The sequence below is a fragment of the Lynx rufus genome, unplaced genomic scaffold, assembly GCF_022079265.1.
Source record: "Lynx rufus isolate CCGP_SWC_20201006 ecotype Redwood Valley unplaced genomic scaffold, mLynRuf1.p SCAF_4, whole genome shotgun sequence".
In the NCBI taxonomy this organism is placed as follows: Eukaryota; Metazoa; Chordata; class Mammalia; order Carnivora; family Felidae; genus Lynx; species Lynx rufus.
In genome coordinates this window covers 3373049-3390684 of record NW_025814856.1, presented here as the reverse complement: position 1 = coordinate 3390684, position 17636 = coordinate 3373049, and the positions used below count along the sequence as shown (strand labels likewise).

The 17636-nt window shown below is 52.7% G+C and overlaps 1 protein-coding gene across 1 annotated transcript in view; it reads left to right on the top strand.

Moving 5' to 3' along the window:
• Positions 1–2487: 2487 nt before the first annotated feature.
• The window catches only part of RFX2 (regulatory factor X2), a 91064-nt gene continuing 75915 nt past the window's right edge, over positions 2488–17636 (top strand). The window contains exon 1 of the mRNA XM_047095407.1: positions 2488–2666. The gene's annotated coding sequence lies outside the window, so the exon portion shown is untranslated. The remainder of the gene's footprint in view (positions 2667–17636) is intronic.

Below are 17636 nucleotides of genomic sequence, written 5' to 3'. Positions count from 1 at the left end.
ATACAGCATCAAGTTGGGACAAACTTGAATTTTCAAAACACAAGTTATATCGGAATGGGCTGTGCAACGTGGCTTATAAGACACCTCCCATCACGCCCTGACACTTTACCACTCAGCTCCTCACATCCGGTCCATCAGAATGTTCTCCAAAATGTACCTCCACGCCGTCTACTTATCTCCGTCTTCACTACCAGGTGCCTAATCCAAGCCACCATACTCATCAGTCCAGGAGAACTGTAACAGTCTCCTGAGAGCTCTTGCTCTGTCTTTCTTGTGTCCTTCAATCTGGCCCCCATGTGGTGAGCTTTTAAAATCACAGACCACAAATCTGGTTACATCTCCCTCCTGCTTAAAGCCCTCCCATGGCTTCCCGATCTGATGAGGAGCCCTTCCTATGGCCTGGCAGACCTAAAGTGAAACGACTCCCTCCAACCCCTGACTCACCACCCCCCACCCACTTATGCCCTCCCCATTCCTTCAGCTCCAACCATACCCAGTGATCTGTTGTTTATTTAAAACGAGTTTCCACACCAGGGATTTTGAATTCTTGATAATTTCCTTTCCCTCTTCCTCATTATTCCAACATTGGCCCAAACATCACCCTCTCAGAGAGACCTAGGGTGACCAGCTCTTCCTGTTGGGTCCAGGAACTTCCTCTATTTAGCACTGAAAATCTCACGTCCCGGGAAACCCCATAATCTCAAACCATCCAGGATGGTTGGTCACTCTTGAGAGGCCATCCCTGGCTACTCTATCCAAAATAAGCCCCACCCACTCACCCCCAAGTTACTATCATATCCCTTTTCCTGTAAGCCTGGGAATTGTGTCCCTAGCACCTAGAGTGGTGTCTGGCAAATAGTAGGCAAACAGTACATATTTTGACTAAATTAATAATTGAAGGAAAGGAACTGATTCCTGCAGTCCTAAGCTTAAGGCCCCATCATACAGGTTATTTGCAAGAAGAAACCCATTAGAAAGTGGCCAAATCAATTCAGCAGGTCACCATCAAGCATTTTCATTAAAATGAAAAGAATAGAAAAGATCAAGCATTGCCTCAAGTATCATGCTTTGAAAATTTTGTTTTAGTTATGATGTGTTTGTGTGGACTGGGCCTTTGAGTCAAATGTATTTCCTGCTGTGATTCTGTGGTCAAAAACATTTGAAAACCACCCATCTAGTGGTCAAATGCATGGACTTTGGTACCAGACTGCTGGGATTTGAAGCCTTACAAGCTGTTTGGCATTGGGCAAATTCACTCATACTTTCCAGACCTCAGTTCCCTGATCTGTAATATGGGGGTAAATGCATATCACATTTCTTGGGAAATGAATGTGAGATTCAACCGAGTTAGCATACAAAAAATGTTTAGATCAGTTTCTGGCACCTAAGAACAATTTAATCAGCGCTCACTAATATGATTATTTGTTGAGTGAATGGATGAATGGATGAATGAACGGGGCTGAGGTCTAATCTTCCTTTAAATTGCCCTGCTTGTTTCTTCCCCAAACAAGTTTTCTCTCTTGGTGTTCCAGCCCCTTCCCCCGAATAACTATATATGTTTACTTATTTATTCAGTTTATTGTCAGCGTTCCCCCATTAGACCAAAAGCTCTAGGAGAGGCTGGATTGTTTGTGCAATGTGTAGTTGGATTTACGATCTAGGGATGAGGGGGGATGGTGAGAAGGGAAGAGGGTTGGCAAACATTTTCTTGTGAATGGCTGGGTGGTAAATATTCTAGGCTCTGCTTATGCCATTCCATTTTTGTGCAACGAATAAACTTTTCACTATGTAACTCTTGTCCATGTAGTGTGAAAACAGCCTTCCACAGTTTCTTAAAGGATGGGCCTGGCTGTGTTCCAATAAAACTTTATTTACAAACACAGAGACACAGTTTGCCAAAGACCACAGTTTGCCAACTCTTAAAGATATTGAAATACTGGATTCAGTAACACAAGAGTTTCATATAGATAACACAAAATTCTTCTTTTGACTGTTTTAAACCACTTAAAAAATATTCTAAAACTCTCGGCTTGTGGTCCATGAAAAACAGGCGGCGCGTAGGATTTGGGCCGCAGGTCGGAGTTTGCTGATCCCAGACTCAGACTGTGTTCGCAGGTCCGGTAATCATTTGTGGAAGAAACTAAGGCCCCATTAAAGTCACCGAAACTTAGCCTTCCCGGAGCAGCGCCACCCACCGGGGGGCCACGAGCGCTTCCCGCTCGCCAACCCTCCGAGCGGGGCGCGCCTCCTGCCAAGCCCCGCCCCCCTCCGCGGCAATTGGTCGAGCCTCGCCCTCATCCTCTCCAGGGAACGCCCCTCCTGACAGGCACTGTGGGCAGCCAATGGGGTGCCGGAGGGCCTTACGCCCCGCCCCCTCGTGCCCTTTGGAGGCGGGCGTGGGCGGGCCGTTGAGGGGTGGGGCGTGGAGCCTGGTAACCGTTGCCGGTAACAACGCCCCGCCCCGTCGCGGCGGGCGGGCAGGCGGGCAGGCGCGCGAGGCTGGCGGGCGGGCGGCGAGAGCGGGAGGAGGAGCGGCTGCCGCCGCCACCGCCGCCGCCATAGAGACTGTAGCCGTGGAGACTGTTACTTACCAACGGGGACCAACACGCAGCAGCCGCTGCTGCCGCCGCGGGAGCTGCTGCCCGAACTCCCGGCCCGAACTCCAGGTGACCGATGCGACCGCCCCAGGCCCGGCCGGGCCGGGGGAGTGCGGGGGGCGGCGGGGGTCCGGCTTGGGGTGGGGGGGCGGCAGGCGGGCGGCGCGGCCCCCAGCCGCTCACCCCAAACGTCCGGGACGGCGCGCCCGCGGGACCCGCCTCCTTTGCCCAGTTCCCCAGGCGCGGCCGAGTTTGGGGGCGCCCGGGAACCTCCCCCTTCTTTTAGCCAAACTCGGGGGCAAGTGGGAGCCCATCGCTTCGCTGTTCAAAAAACTTCCCGAGTCGCGGGCCCCCGAGACCCCACTCTCAACACTTACCCTCGAAGGCCACGAATTGGGTGCGCCCGAGGCCCCTCAAACTTTTACCTTCAAATTCCCAGAATTGGGGCTTCTGGGAACCTCCTGTTACTTTTATTCCCCAGATCCTTAAATTGAGGGCGCCCGGGCACCCCTCTCTCACTTTCTCTCAACTTCTTGAAACCATCTCAAGCCCTTACCTTAAACTCTCTGAATTGGGGGCTCCTGGGGACCCCTCTTCTCTTTTAGTCCCCAAATATCCGAAATTGGCGTTCCCGGGGCCCCCTCTCTCACTCCTCGCCCCAGACTCCTGAATCGGGGAGGGGGCCTGGAAGATTCGTTTTCACCTTTGCCCCAATTTCCTGGGTGTGGGGTGTCCCGGGGACTGGCTGTTCGTTAGCGAGTTTGAGGGCTCCCTTGGAATCCTTCTCAGCCTTTAGCCAGAAGTCGATGCGCTCGTCTTGGGGGAAACACCCCCCCTCACGTTTTCGCCCCAAACTCGCCGATAATCGGACTTCCCGGGGACCTGTTTCTCACTTCTTGAGGTCTTGAGCAAAGATCCTCGCGGCTAAGGCTCCTCGGACACTCCTCCCCTCTCTCCCTTTGAACCCCCATTCCTGAGTTTGGGCGGGGGGGGGGTCCTCCAGTGCTTCCACGCCCCTCGGGAAGCCCCTTCGCACACCCGCAGCTCCCCCATTTGGACTGATCTCCAAGCGAGAGAAGAGTTTCACCAAAAGTTTGTTGTTGTTGTTTTTTTAACGTATCAATTTATGATTTTGTTTAAAGAGCCCAACTCGTGGCCCAAACTGCTCAGTGACACTTTCTCTTGAGATTGTGCGAGTGCGTGTGCGTTTGTGAATTTAAACCCCACCCCTGAACACCCCCTCCCAAACGCGCACTTGCACACGCGCGCGCGCGCGCGCGCACACACACACAGACACACACACACACACACACCCACACCCAAACGCTCTAGTCCTCTCCCGGCCCCCTGGGATGAGCCACGGCGCTCCCTCCCGCTCAGTCCCCGCTGGCTGTTCTCGGCTGCTGCACCGGCAAAGTTGGGTTTCCCGATCCCAGTGGCTATTTCAGGGGCCCCTGAGGCCGAAGTTCCCCTGCCATTCCGGCGGAGGCGGGGATGGTTCATCGTCCTAATTTTAACCTCCCGCTTGCCCCGCAGGAATGAGGGAGGGCGTCCAGGTCCGCTTCTGGATGCTTTCCTTACGCGGCCCCCCAACGCACAGAGCACGCACGCACGCACGCACAACTACACAACTACCGTCTTGCTGGGCGCCGCGAACTGTCAGTGCAGAGCACCCCCCCCCCCGCCCGCCCCCAGCGGTTTCCCCTCCCGGCCTTGCCTCCGCCAATCCAAAATATCAAACCTTATACAAGACTCTCGGTTTCCACTGAGATTCCACTAAATCATTCATTACGGTAATGGTAATAATGACGCAGAACAGCAACAACGAAAACTTTTTTTTCCTTGCACATATTGTCAGCATGTTCCTATCATTTGGCTACCTGTTGTTTCTCTCCCTCAAGTTTAAAAATAACCTTAGAGTTGGTTCCTCACCTGCTCTTGCCAGAGAAGTGAGGAGGAGAGTGTATGGTAAGCGCCTTCCCCTCTCCTCCCCCCCCACCGCCCACGTCTCAGCCTGGCCCAGCACCCCTGCCACTCCACCAGGAATCTGATTTCCTTAATCACTGATCACTGCTAATTTGGACCCGGACAGGCTTGGTGAAGTATCAGAGGGGATTTGGTAGCTTTAAAAAAAAAAAAAAAGACTTCCTACAACACGATGGACAAACGTAACTGCTCCTGTGGTCCTGTGATATTCCGGCTGATTTTGGCTGGGAATGAGCTCAGAAACCGTTGGCCTCCGCAGTAAAAGCGAAACTGAATTATTTAGCCCCTTAGGTACATTCCTCTCTTGTGCCAGATAAGCTGCCGAGACGCTCCAAAGGGGCATCTGGGAACAGGGCGGCAGAGTTATGAATTACACCGGGCAACAGAACAAGTCCTTTGAAACTCAGCTGATATTTGCATTCTGGGTGAAGGGCACGCATTGCCTCAATGTCCATCTTTTAGCCATGCTTACTTACCACCCAAGTGCTGCCGGGAGGGAGCCATTCTCCAGAGATACAGATCCTGGGAAATTGTTTATCTGGATCTCATTCCTTGGAGCTAATTTGTAGTTTCAGACTCGAGTTAAAATTAAGTTCATATTAAGGCAATATTTAATTAATTGAACTTTAACTAATATTGTAACTGAGTCAAAGTTTTGAAGGTACTGGTGGGATTTTTTTAAATAATCACTTGCAATTGTTTTGCTCGTAAAATTCCAGGGCCCGTAGGAACCATATCTTACAATATATTTGGCCCTTTTTAATTAATTGCGAGTTGACCACTTATTTAAATAATGTACCTCCCCCACCCACCGCCCCACCCCAGACACCTACTTACTTGTAAAATGTGGACTATTTAAAAGGCAAGGGAAGTTCACAGAGACACCTTCTGGCTAGTTGGGACCCTCACTGAACTTGGGGACAGGAAAGCACAAGTCCTGATCCAGTGTCCGAAACCCCTGGCCCGATATGCAGGCAGCAAACACATCCATATTGTTTGAGTATTCCAACCAAATGGGTAGATAAGGACCATAAACAACCTCAAGCCAGTTCGGGTTAGAGTCTGCCAAATTTACCAAAAAACTTCCAGATTTCAGAGCTTTTTGGCTATCAGCACTGTTATAAGGGATTGTGGACTGGGGCGCCTGGGTGGCTCAGTCGGTTAAGCGTCCGACTTCAGCCAGGTCACGATCTTGCGGTCCGTGAGTTCGAGCCCCGCGTCAGGCTCTGGGCTGATGGCTCGGAGCCTGGAGCCTGCTTCCGATTCATGTCTCCCTCTCTCTCTGCCCCTCCCCCGTTCATGCTCTGTCTCTCTCTGTCTCAAAAATAAATAAATGTTAAAAAAAATTTAAAAAAAATAAGGGATTGTGGACTTACATATTTAAAAAGACGTTTCCACTCCCTTTCTAGAATTTAAATGGTGAGCAGCTCTGCCACAGGTCATGTTCTCTAGACGAGTGCCTGGCACACTTAATTTGCCGAATGAGGGAGTAAGTGAATACGCACCGAAAATTAGAGAGAAAGCTGAGAACCACCTAGGTGCTTCTTGGAAGCCACAAGAGCCGCAAAGGAATTCTTACGGGGGGGGGGGGCGGGGGGGGGGGAGAAGAGGGAAGACTTTAGGAGAGGAAGACCCAGAATCAAGTGTGTGTGGGACAAGGAGTAGGTGAAGGAGGCTGGGAAGAAGAACCAGGGATCTGCGCCTGGGAAGCATGGTCTGCCTAAGGTGATGAGTGGGGGCACCGGACCCTCAGGCCTTCCGAGCAGAGAAATCTGTCCAGCTACTCGCCGCGCACATCCAGGTGGATTCTGACAGGCAGCTTAAACACAAGGTGGCCAAACGGAGCTCCCGAAAGGCCCCACGGTCTCCCCCAGGCTCTACGCCCGCTGGCTTCTTCCGCTGGCTTCTCCTGGTTGATTTGGAGCCGCCCCGTATTCTTTTTCTCGTAAGCCATCAGCAAATGCTCCGGCTCCACTGTCAGTGGGGACCTAGAATCTGAGCACGCCTCACCACCCCCGCCGCCAGCCCCCGCTCCGGGCCACCAGCGCCTCTGGCCCAGATGATTCCAGCCCGCTAACCTGGCGGGGGCATGTTCCCTCCTGTTGCGTATCCCTCAACTCCAGACCCTCCCACGGCTCCCATCTCACTAGGAGCTGAGGCCAGCCTCCTCCCACCCTGGGCCTCTCCAACCCAGGACTCTTTGGCCTCATCGCGGACAGTGATCCTGTTCCTCAGGCCACTTCACCCCTGCAGGCCTCTTGGAAGCCCCTCGAGCCTTCTGTCTGGAAAGCTCTTCACGCATGGAATTGGGGGGTGGTGCTCTCCCACCTCCTCCAGGCCTTCTCTCAGACATCACCCTCCCAGCCCACCCCTCCAAAGTGACACACTCTCAGCCCCCTTCCCTTTCTCGTTCCTTAGCATTTATTGCTCACGTGCCAGACATAATGCGCATTTATTTTCTTATCACCATTTCGTCAGAAGGTCAGCTCCTTAAGGGGAGGAAGCTGTGTGTTTAATTCACTTCTCTTTCCTCCGAGCTGAGCACAATTCTGGCACCGAGTAGGCACTCAAGCACGTTTGTTAAATGAATCGTTTCCTGCATACCTACAGGGGGAGCCTATGTGGAAACTGAGAGTTGCTGCTCAACTTGCCATATGTCGCCGCCCGTGTCTGTCTTGCAACAGCTTGGGTGGGACGCGTGGGGGGCAGAGGGAAGAATCAAGGGGAAACCGTAGACCCGGGCCGGGACTCAGCAGAGAAGGGCTCGCGTGTGGTGTCTCCGCCGCTTAGCTCGGGGGCTCCAGGCAGGGTGTGGAATCCGTGAAACATGACGATGGTGCTACGGTCACCATATTAGAAAGATTATCGCTATTTAGCACAGGGCCTGGCCCAGAGCAGGTGCTGCCCGGAGACTAGCTGTGAACTATTCTTATCACAATGGTTATTATTACGATTAGGGAGCGAACGAGCAGCAGCGGCCTGGGATCACGTTCTTAGTTGGGTTTTCCGACCAGTACAAGCGCAAGGAGGCCTTCGGGACGTGGGTTTCGCCCGATGGAGTGGATGAGCCTGCGCTGTCTGCGGGCGAGGAAGGCCCTCCAGTGAGTGTAGAGGCGGGCTGGTACAAATACATCATCCCGCAAGCGTTAAGTGCGCGGCCAAAACACAAGCAACCAAAGCGACAGGAGCTCTTCCATTTTGGTTGTGGCGTGGGCCCGTCTCCGCTTAGTGCCCACACGTCATCGTCTCGGGTGAGCTCTGGCAAGTGGCCAGCTCTGCACACGGACGTTTAAAAGCCGGTTTCCCTTCTCTGTTACCGCTGGCCCTTGGGCGCCGTCCTGGCCGGAGTCCGGAAATCAGCCGCTCGGAGGTGAGAAGCGGCCTGCCCTTCGTGCCAGGACTCGAGTTAGGCCCTCAGGAGTAGACAGCCTGGCCTGGCTCCTTGCTGTGTTTCCTTCTCTTTTCCCGAAACGCATTCCTGCCTTATGATACACAGGGCTCGTGTGCCTGAAAACACTGTTGGTATGCCCTGGCAGCTCCCAATTCTCATTTTAAACGTTCTGGAGTTCTGTGGCTTCCTGGGAAATACAGTTGACCTCCCAAAGCTGTAAGTGGCACATACAGCAAGAGGGTATCAGACGCTGTGAGTCAGACCACACCTGCCGTAGTCTGCTTTAGGAAGGAAGGAAGGAAGGAAGGAAGGAAGGAAGGAAGGAAGGAAGGAAGGAAGAGAGAAAGAAAAAGAAAGAAAGAAAGAAAGAAAGAAAGAAAGAAAGAAAGAAAGAAAGAAAGAAAGAAAAGAAAGAGAGAGAGAGAGAAAGAAAGAAAGAAAGAAAGAAAGAAAAAGAAAAAATCATACAGCCAATTAAAAATAGGTTGTCGTACTTACACGGAAGGCCCGAGACAGTGATTCTTTGTCATGCACTCTGTAATGAAGCCCAGACGTGCTATATGCAGTAAGCCTATTTCTACTAAGATCTCCACGGTTATTTTGAGCCTGTGTATGTGTGTGTGTGTGTGTGTGTGTAAGAACTGGGCCACTGGGTCCCGGGGAGCTCTTCAGGAGGTGACAGTTGAGCTGAGACTGAAATGCTGAAGGGGAGCAGCCCTGTGGAGTTCAGAGGAAAGAGTCTTTCCAGGCATGGGGTGGATGTGGGGGGTCAGGTGCAAAGGGCCTGTGGTTGGAGGACACAGCTGGGCCTGGGCAAGGCAGAGAAAGGCAGCCATGTGGTTGATGCCAGTGACATCTCTGTGGGGCAGGCATTTGGGTGGGGACAGTCCTGGCATGACCGTGTTTTCAGGAACCTGCGAGCAGCCCTGAGCAGCCAAGTACAGGGTACAAGGGAGATGACATTAGAGAGAGGAGCAGGTGTCGGCAGACGACAGCCCTCAGGCCCATTCCAGCCTGCAGCCTGTTTTTGTGAGTGAGGTTTTATTGGAACGCAGCTACGCTCATCTACGTACTGTCTCTAGCTGCTTCTGCGAGGCAACGGCAGAGTCCAGTTTTTGCAAAAGAAGCAGAATGTGACCAGCAACACCTGGAATATTTACCCCCCGGGCCTTTAGAGGAAAAGCGTGCCGAGCCCTGGCTGGACATGTGGCTCTTGTCTCTGGCGCTGGGCTGAGAGCCGCTTGTGGGGAAGCAGCTTTGTGGTCACGTGTGATTTTGGAGGGTGCGTCGGAAGGCTTCGAGTCTGGAGGTAGGCAGGGGAGAGGAGGTTGTTGCCACGGTCCGCGCGTAAGGCGACAGGGGCCTGCCCGACAGCACCGGCCAGGGGGCTCTGGGGAAGGCTGAGCGGCCAGGTTCTCAGAGGCTCGGGGACTTCTGGACTCTCTGGGCCGAGGCGCGGGGAGGGCGATTCTCAGCTGTCTGACGTTGGGGGGTTCTGGTAGAACGTGTCACTGCAGTGAGTCAGGGGCCACGGGAGAAGCTGGTGTTGGGCAGGGGCAGTAATGAGTCCCGTCGTGAGCGCGGCCAGCTTGAGGTGTCTTTGGGACATCCTGCTGGGGACGGCTTTGCAGCAGGCAGCCGATTGCAGGGTCTGGAGCCGACGGGGGTGGTCCAGGCCAGGGGTTAGCATGTAGGAGCTGTCGGCACACAAATGGTCACTTCAGTCACGAGAACGCATGGGACCATGCAAGGAGAGGGTGCAGAGTGAGAACAGAAGGCCAGAGCCGTCAACATCCAAGAAGCAGGAGCCAAGAGTCAGCAAAGGAAAGTGGTTTTTTAAATTGTGGCAAAGTACATGGACCACATAAAATTCACCATCGTACCCATTGTTAAGTGTGCAATTCAGCGGTATTGAGTGCATTCACAGTGGTGTGCAGCCATCCCCACTGTTTCCAAAACTTTTTTGTCACCCCAAATGGAAGCTCTATTCCTGGTAGCAGAAACTTTCAGTTCCTTTTCTTTCTTTCTTTCTTTCTTTCAAGTTTATCCATCTGTTTTGAGAGAGAGAGAGAGAGAGAGAGAGAGAGAGATGTGGGAGGGGCAGAGAAAGAGGGAGAGACAGAGAATCCCACGCAGGCTCCACACTGTCAGTTCAGAGCCCAGTGTGGGGCTCAGACTCACGAACCACAAGATCATGACCTGAGCCAAAACCAGAAGCTTACCCAACAGAGCCACCCAGCCTCCCCTTTTAGTTCCCTTTCTACCCTCCCAGGCCCTTGGCAATCTTTAATCTACTTTCCGTCCCTATGAACTTACCCATCCTAGATGTTTTGCGGAAGTGGGATCGCATAACAAACGTGTCCTTTTGTGTCTGGCTTATTGCACTAAGCACGGCGTCCTCCAGGTGCATCCACACAGTGGCAGGTGTCAGAATGGCCTTCCTTCCTGCGGCTGCCTGATACTGCAGCGTGTGGGTGGGCCAGTCTGTGCCTACCCACTCATCCGTCAGTGGACACTTGGGCCGTCGCCACCCTCTGGCTACTGTGGCTAAGGCCGGGCGGAGGAGAGTTTGAAGGGATCCTTAGGTGGAAAGGGAGGCTGGGAAAGGACGCTGAAGGCCAAGGAGACGCAAGGCAGGGGCCGAGCCCCAGGCAGAGCGAGGCCCGGTAGAGACAGGCGGATGAGACCTGGGCAGCCCGAGGAGAGAAAGGAAAAGGGCCAGTCCCCACCGACAGAAGGCCCTGCTCGCATGCGCCTGTCTCCGTGGAACACTGCTGAAACCATACTCGTGATACAGAAGTCCATTCCTAAGGTTGCAGCGACACTTAATTACACTTACACCTTTAAAAATGCAAACTGTTTATCTTTTAGAAACAGTGCTGTGTCCAGGATGCGTTTCTGTCTGAAAGGTGATCTGTGGGGTGAGGCCTTGGAAGCCGAGGCCCCCACCCCCAAATTACCAGCCCACAAATATGTGTTCTTGCTCCACCCCAGCCAGTGAGAACCCAAAGAAAACACCAGACAGCACTCTCCCACCTCTCCTGTCCTCAGAATACAGACAGACAGATGTAGCCTGCCTTGAGAAAAAAAAAAAATATATTTGGAATCCCAGACTCGCAGAAAATAGCTTGAAGGATGTGCTTCTGATTTTTAAAATTCTTCATATTCTAGAAGAATCCACCTTCGTGGGGACGTCTTTGTGTGAGTTGCTCTCTGGGGTCTCTGTCCACTCGGCAAATATGCGTGGGCCCCAGACAGCAAGCATCTGAGGCGTTTATACTTGGCCGAGCACGTTCGTGTGTTAACATACCCTCCCGGGAGAAGTTGAGACCAGAGAAGGGGCTACAGCAATTTGGAATTGTCCGTGGCCATTGGCCGCTGCGCTGAGGTTAGAGCACGAAGGGGACATACTTCAGGAGCTCATCAGTTGTGTGGTTATACTGGCAACTCTTCAAATGCCAGACAGGAGTGCATAGAAAGTATTTCTGGAAGCCCCGTGTGACCCAGTCCCTTGCAGTCTTACTTTGCAGCCGGGCGTCCCATCTGTCAGCTGGACGGTGGCCTTCGGGGAGCCTTGGTGGGGAAAAGACACTGTTCCTCAGTTGGGGGTTAAGGGAAACTGCAGGCGGTGGGGTTAGAAGGGCCGCGGGGCCGCGCCGTGGTGCCCCCGCCTCATTTCGGGCCGCGCATCCCCACCTTCCTCCCAGCTGGGGGGTCCGCACGAGCCCAGCTTCCGTCCTCATTCTGGCTGCAGGGGCCACCACAGTCCTTTGGCCCCCTTGCGGCAGACAGCCCAGCCCTGCTCCCCTGCTCTGGAAGCAATATTGCCCCAGCGCCCAGGAGCGCACTCCGCGGTCACCTCCGTGCCCTTGCACAGGGCTGGTTCCTTCCCCTGGCACTCTGGTCTTGCCTCCCACCCACCTTGCTCGGCCCTTCTGGGCTGTTTCGGGAGGGCCGACGGGCACATCCCCCGCCTACTGGCCGACCTGGTGGACTGGCCCCTGGCCTTTGGCGCAACCACATGGTGCTTACCTCAGCGTTCGAGGCTGTTTCCGGCCTTGAAATGAAAAGGCTTCCTTGCCATCACCTTGTCCCTTGGTCCCTGGAATGGACTTGCCATGCCTCACACATGCCTTCTGTCTGCCCTCCTCCCTGAAATGTCATTTCTGCTGATGGAAATCTTACTTTTCCCTCAGGACCCGTGTCCGGGGCTCTCTTACCTGGGAACCTTGAGATGTGGCTTAGTGAGCCGAGTGGGAAGATGTTCAGACTCGAGCCAGATGTCTCCCTCTCGCCGCTGTCGCCTTTGCGCCTCGTAGGGCTCTGAGTCTCCACTGGCCTCCATCTGCCGGTAGCACTGCCCCCTGTCCCCCGGGTCGTGACAACAACCGTGTCTTCAGGTGTGTCTGAATGTCACCCCCTACTTAGGGACCGTGGGATTAATTGGCCAGAAGTGGCACTACTCCTGAACTGCCACGGCACAAGGCTCCTTGGACATGTGGTGTGATTTACGTGTCTTGTTTCCTGTTCTGGGTCGTAAGCTCCTGGAGGACAGGGGAAGCCGTGCCCGCCACACTTCCCCCAAGGCTTCATAGTTAGTGTGTGAGTGAGCCAAACGCCGGAGCCCAAAGCGTTCTTCAGGGGGCAAGGCCTCCATCAGGTAACGGCGGCCTTTGGTTTTAGCGAGAAGCAAAAGTCATGAAACCCTTGCCTGAGATCCGATAGCCCTAAAGGTGCCCTGTTTTTGATTCAGTCTAGATTAACATTCCAGTCGTTTCGACGCGTGGTTTGCCTTTACCAAATCCCCAAAGAAATTTGAATCAAAGGCCCCTTCCATTCGTGATGCCCCTTTTTGCTCAGCAAAGAGATCGCGCGTCAGGCAAGTCGGGTGCTTTTCCGGGAAGCGTGGGGTCTTCCTGGAGAAACGGGGCCTCAGAAGCCAGCGGCTGTACACAGTGGAGGGTACTAAATGCCTCGTTCTGCATCCAGGCCACTTGCCGTGTCTTGATTCGTATTTGGAACTTTTCAAAGATTGGACTTTGTTAAAAAGCTGGTTTGGAGCAAACCCAGTCACTGTGCCTGTTGGAAGTGTTTCATCCACAAAACGTAGCGCCCAAAATTTGTTGAATGGATGCATTCTTCTTTTTGCACCTTGTCAGTACTTAGACCCTTAGCTCCTGTGTGGCTCTGGCACTTTGTGAGGGTTTGAAAGCCTGCCGTGCTGTGCTGGAGGAAGGCGTCACAGAGGACCAACAGAACTGTGTAGAGTCGACTCACTTTGTAGGTAAATACTTCTAACCCTGGCTCCCTTCCTGAAAGATCCGTTTCCCCAGCTCAGGAGCGGTTCCCATAAGGAGACGCTGGTTCAAGGTCATGGCCCCTTGAGGTGGTGGACGTGGTGGACGTGTGTGGGGTGGGTGCCCAGGGAAGCTCATCTCACCGAAGGCACTTCCTCTCCTGCAGCCCCTTCCCCTGTCCTCTGTGAAAGTGTGAACGTTAGTCCCGTACCCGCCGCAATGCCCAGGCTGGGGAGGGCCCCACGTCCGACGTTTCCACCGCAAAGCTCCCAATTCTAGTTAGATCGTCATGATTCTTACTGGGAATAAGAATAACTGTGAATGCCACTCAAAATGGAAACCAGTTGGACAGGCTGAGATGCACTTCATGGAAACCAAAGCCCCCGTATTGTTTGCCAGTAGAGACCCTGAGATATCTATCTGTACGGTCCCTTGTCCTGTTACCAAAGCTTGTAGCTAACGTGACACGTGCCGTCATTTAGTATATGTGCTGCCGAAGCGAGCACACACGTGCCGGCATTTAGTGCGCCATTTTCACCTTCTCAGGGCCATATGAGACCTTCCAGTGCTGGAGGGATTCTTGTCCAAGGGAACTGGAGACACTTGGATGCAGGAACATGTTCTCAAACGACCGTGAGCCATATCCTGAGAGTTTCAGGCCGAGAGACTGCCTTCTGCGGCCAGGGAGGGGACGGGGCCCGGCAGCCCAGCACTTCTGACAAGCGCTTGTTGAGTGGCCAGGCTCCCCCTTGTGCTTTAGACCAAGGAAAAGGAGGTTTTTCGAGAAAGGCAGAGAGTGGCAGATGGGGCGGGGAATAAAGAGCAGCTCTCAGGAGGGGGCAGCCACTTTAAAAGTCGTGACCGCGGGATCCCAAGGTTATGTTTTGAAAGTAAAGGGGTTGCCGTGACCTCACACCCTGAGCACCTACCATATGCCTGGTGCTTTACACACATGCCTTCTGACCCTGGTGCAGCCCTGCTGGGGTCAGTAGGGCCAGCAGGCCCCGACAGAGCTAGAAACGCCTCCTGTGCTTCCTGGTCCCTTGGGCAGGTAGCGGAGAAATCCTTCCTCCTGCAAAACCCAGCTCGACTTGCCTTTCGGCCGCAGCGTGAGCTCAGTCTAGACTCCTCTCTAGTTTTAGAGAGGACTGGGCCCAGGGCCAGAGAGGACGGCAAGGCGGTAAGTGAAGGAGAAATTATTATCCTGATGCCACAGTCTCGGTGGCCAGCCTTGAACGCTGGGCCCCGCGCCCCCCGCCTTCTTCCCCTGTCCTTCACCCCACTAACCGCTGCCCACACGTCTCCATCCTGTCCATTCTGCTCCTTCTGTTCCAGTTCAGATGCTCTAGTGGAAGACTGCAGACTGCCCTTGCGAGGGCCGTGGCGCAGACCCACTGTTCCGCCTTCTCCTTCCACTGCTCAGCCGTGGCCTTAAGCTGCTGGCGGTGGCGGGATGGTGCCTGACGTGTTTGCGGGACACCGTGGAATATCAACGCCCTTAATTCAAATCACGTGCACTCACAATGTTCTTATTAAGCAAAACATGATTAAATTATAAAATACGATGCTGGTGCGCAACGGCCGCTCCGAGCAAATGTCCTTTAAAACTCCTGCCGTCGAGTCAGACACAACGGGCTGACCCAGCATCTCCCAGTAACGCCGTACGTGTAGGGAGTTGGTTGCATTGCTTACTGCTGGTCACTAGCAGATGAGAGGAGACCTGTACCAAGGGTTTAAGAAATATTCTAGGGCAGATTGTCTTTAATTTGAGAAATATATCCCTTACGTATATTTCTGCAAATCAGCAAAAGTACCATTACTTTATCTGAGCACATAAAGCCCATAGAATCTTTTGGTATTCCAAGAAAGTGGAGGAGTCAGCAACCATTCTCTATAAAGGACCAGACAGGAAATATTTTAGGCTTTGTGGGCCAGACGGGGCTCTGCTGTTGACAACATGTAAATGAATGGGTGTGGCCATGTGCCAATAAAACTTTATTTATGGGCACTGAAATGTGGATTTCATGTAATTTTCATATGCCACAAAATATTTTGGCTCTGATTTTTTTTATAACCCTTTATGAATATAAAGACCATTTTTAGCTTACGGGCTATATACACACCAGGCAGTAGAGTGGGCGGGACTGGCTGGGGCGTTGGGCCGTTGGGCCGTGGTTTGCTGACCTCTGCCCTGTAGGATGGAGTCGGGTGGGGGGGTGGGGGGCGGCTCCACCTGGCATTCACAGCCTTTCTCCGGGTGGCCGAGACTGTGCCCTCTGCTCCAACCAGCTCCAACCCATCACAGCCCCCTGCTGTGCCCAGCTTCCCACTCTTGAACTAGTCCCTCCTTCCTGTTTGCCCGACCCCCCATAGGTCCTGCCCCTCCCTCAGGGTCCAGGATGGGGCCGTCCCAGATTCCCAGCTGGAGTCTGCACCTGTCCCCTTTGCCGCATAAGAGTTATTTGTGACTCTCCTTTTCTCTCTCCTGAGATGAGAGAATGGAGACCATGTCTCAATGCCTCTGTGGGACACCAAATAATTACACCAAGTAATCACTTGTTGAATTGACTCGAGTTCTTACCAGGTCAAAATCTTACCTAGCTCTAGCAGTCATTTTGCTTACTTTCTAGGAAAATAGGACCTCGTAAGGTATTTGCAAATTCACAGTTTGTTGATTTACTCTAGGATTGTTCTAGATCACAGTTGTCTAACAAACACAATGTGAGCTGCATGTGCAATTTAAAATTTTCTAGTAGCCTCAGTTAAAAAGTAAACACAGACAGGTGAAGTTAATTTGAATAACGTGTTTCACTTACTCCAATATATCCAGAACATTGTTGTTTTTTTTTTATTTTAAATTTTTTTTTTTTTACGTTTATTTATTTTTGAGACAGAGAGAGACAGAGCATGAGCGGGGGAGGGGCAGAGAGAGAGGGAGACACAGAATCGGAAGCAGGCTCCAGGCTCTGAGCCATCGGCCCAGAGCCCGACGCGGGGCTCGAACTCACAGACCGCGAGATCGTGACCTGGCTGAAGTCGGACGCTTAACCGACTGCGCCACCCAGGCGCCCCCAGAACATTGTTGTTTTAACATGGGGTCTGTATGAACACATCTTTGGTAGGATGTTTCACATTCTTCCTGCGTGCCGAGTCTTTGGAATCCAGTGTGCACTTTACACGCACAGCACATCTCGGTTTGGACCGGCCGCATTCCAGGTGCACCGTGACCACAGATGGCCTGCGGTGTCAAAATGAAAACAGGCACACCTCCTTGGTCACTGCCATTCTTTCTAAAAGGTGACCATTGTCTGAGCTACAAACCGGCGTTCAGATAGTTCACGGCCAGTTCAGTTTTAGGTCACTCACAAGGTGTGAGTAGCACAGGCCCACCTGACTCAAATGTTTTCCATTTTCTCAAGTGGTCGTGGTTGGGCTTTGCGCACCAGTGTCCCTTCCGGGCCACTGAACAGTTTGATCCCAGAATTCCGTGGTGACCGGAATTCACGACTTGGGGACCCTACTGGGCAGTTCCCAATAACTCTTGTTTCCTTCCTCTTTTACGTCAGGGGAGTCTTTTCGTGGTGAAGCCTCCAGATAATACCCAAAAATACAAACGGGGAAGAAGAGCCCCTGGCTTCCTCCGCCTCTCTTCCTCTGCCCGTCCCACCGCTAATAAAGTTTGGTGTGGATTCTTTCCGATATTTTGTATGCATATAAAAGACACATGCCATACGGTGTTATTTTGAATTGAAATACATTCATATGCCATAAAAACTCCCTCTTTGATGTAAGTGTATAGCGTATAATAGTTTGGTGGGTTTTTTGTATATTCACCAGGTTGTATAACCATCACCACTGTGTAGTTCCAGAACATTCCGTCACCCTATAAAGAAACCCTGTGCCCATCAGTAGTCCTCCTCCACCCCGCCTCCTCCCCGCCGGCCCCCACGAGCCCCCTTCCTGTCTGTGGATGAGCCTGTTCCGGACGTTTCGCACACATGGAATCACACACCGTGTGGCCCTTTGTATCTGGTTCCCTCTCTGAGCGTCATGTGTTCAGGGTCTGTCCACGGGGTAATGTGTGTTGGCGCCTTGCTCCTTTTATGGCTAGTCTAGTATTTTTTCTTTTTACAGAAAAAGGATCATATCATGCCCACTTTTCTGCACCTTCTCCCTCACCTAGTACTTTCCTCATCACTGTTTGCCTGTCATCTTCATTCTTTCTCCAAAACCGCGTGACTTTCCACAGTACCCGTGTGCCCTGAGGTACTTAACTAGCCCTTTATTGAGGGGTGTTTTGTTGATCATTTTTCACTTCACCAACAGTGCTGCGGTAAACATCCTTGTCCAAATGTATTTGTGCAC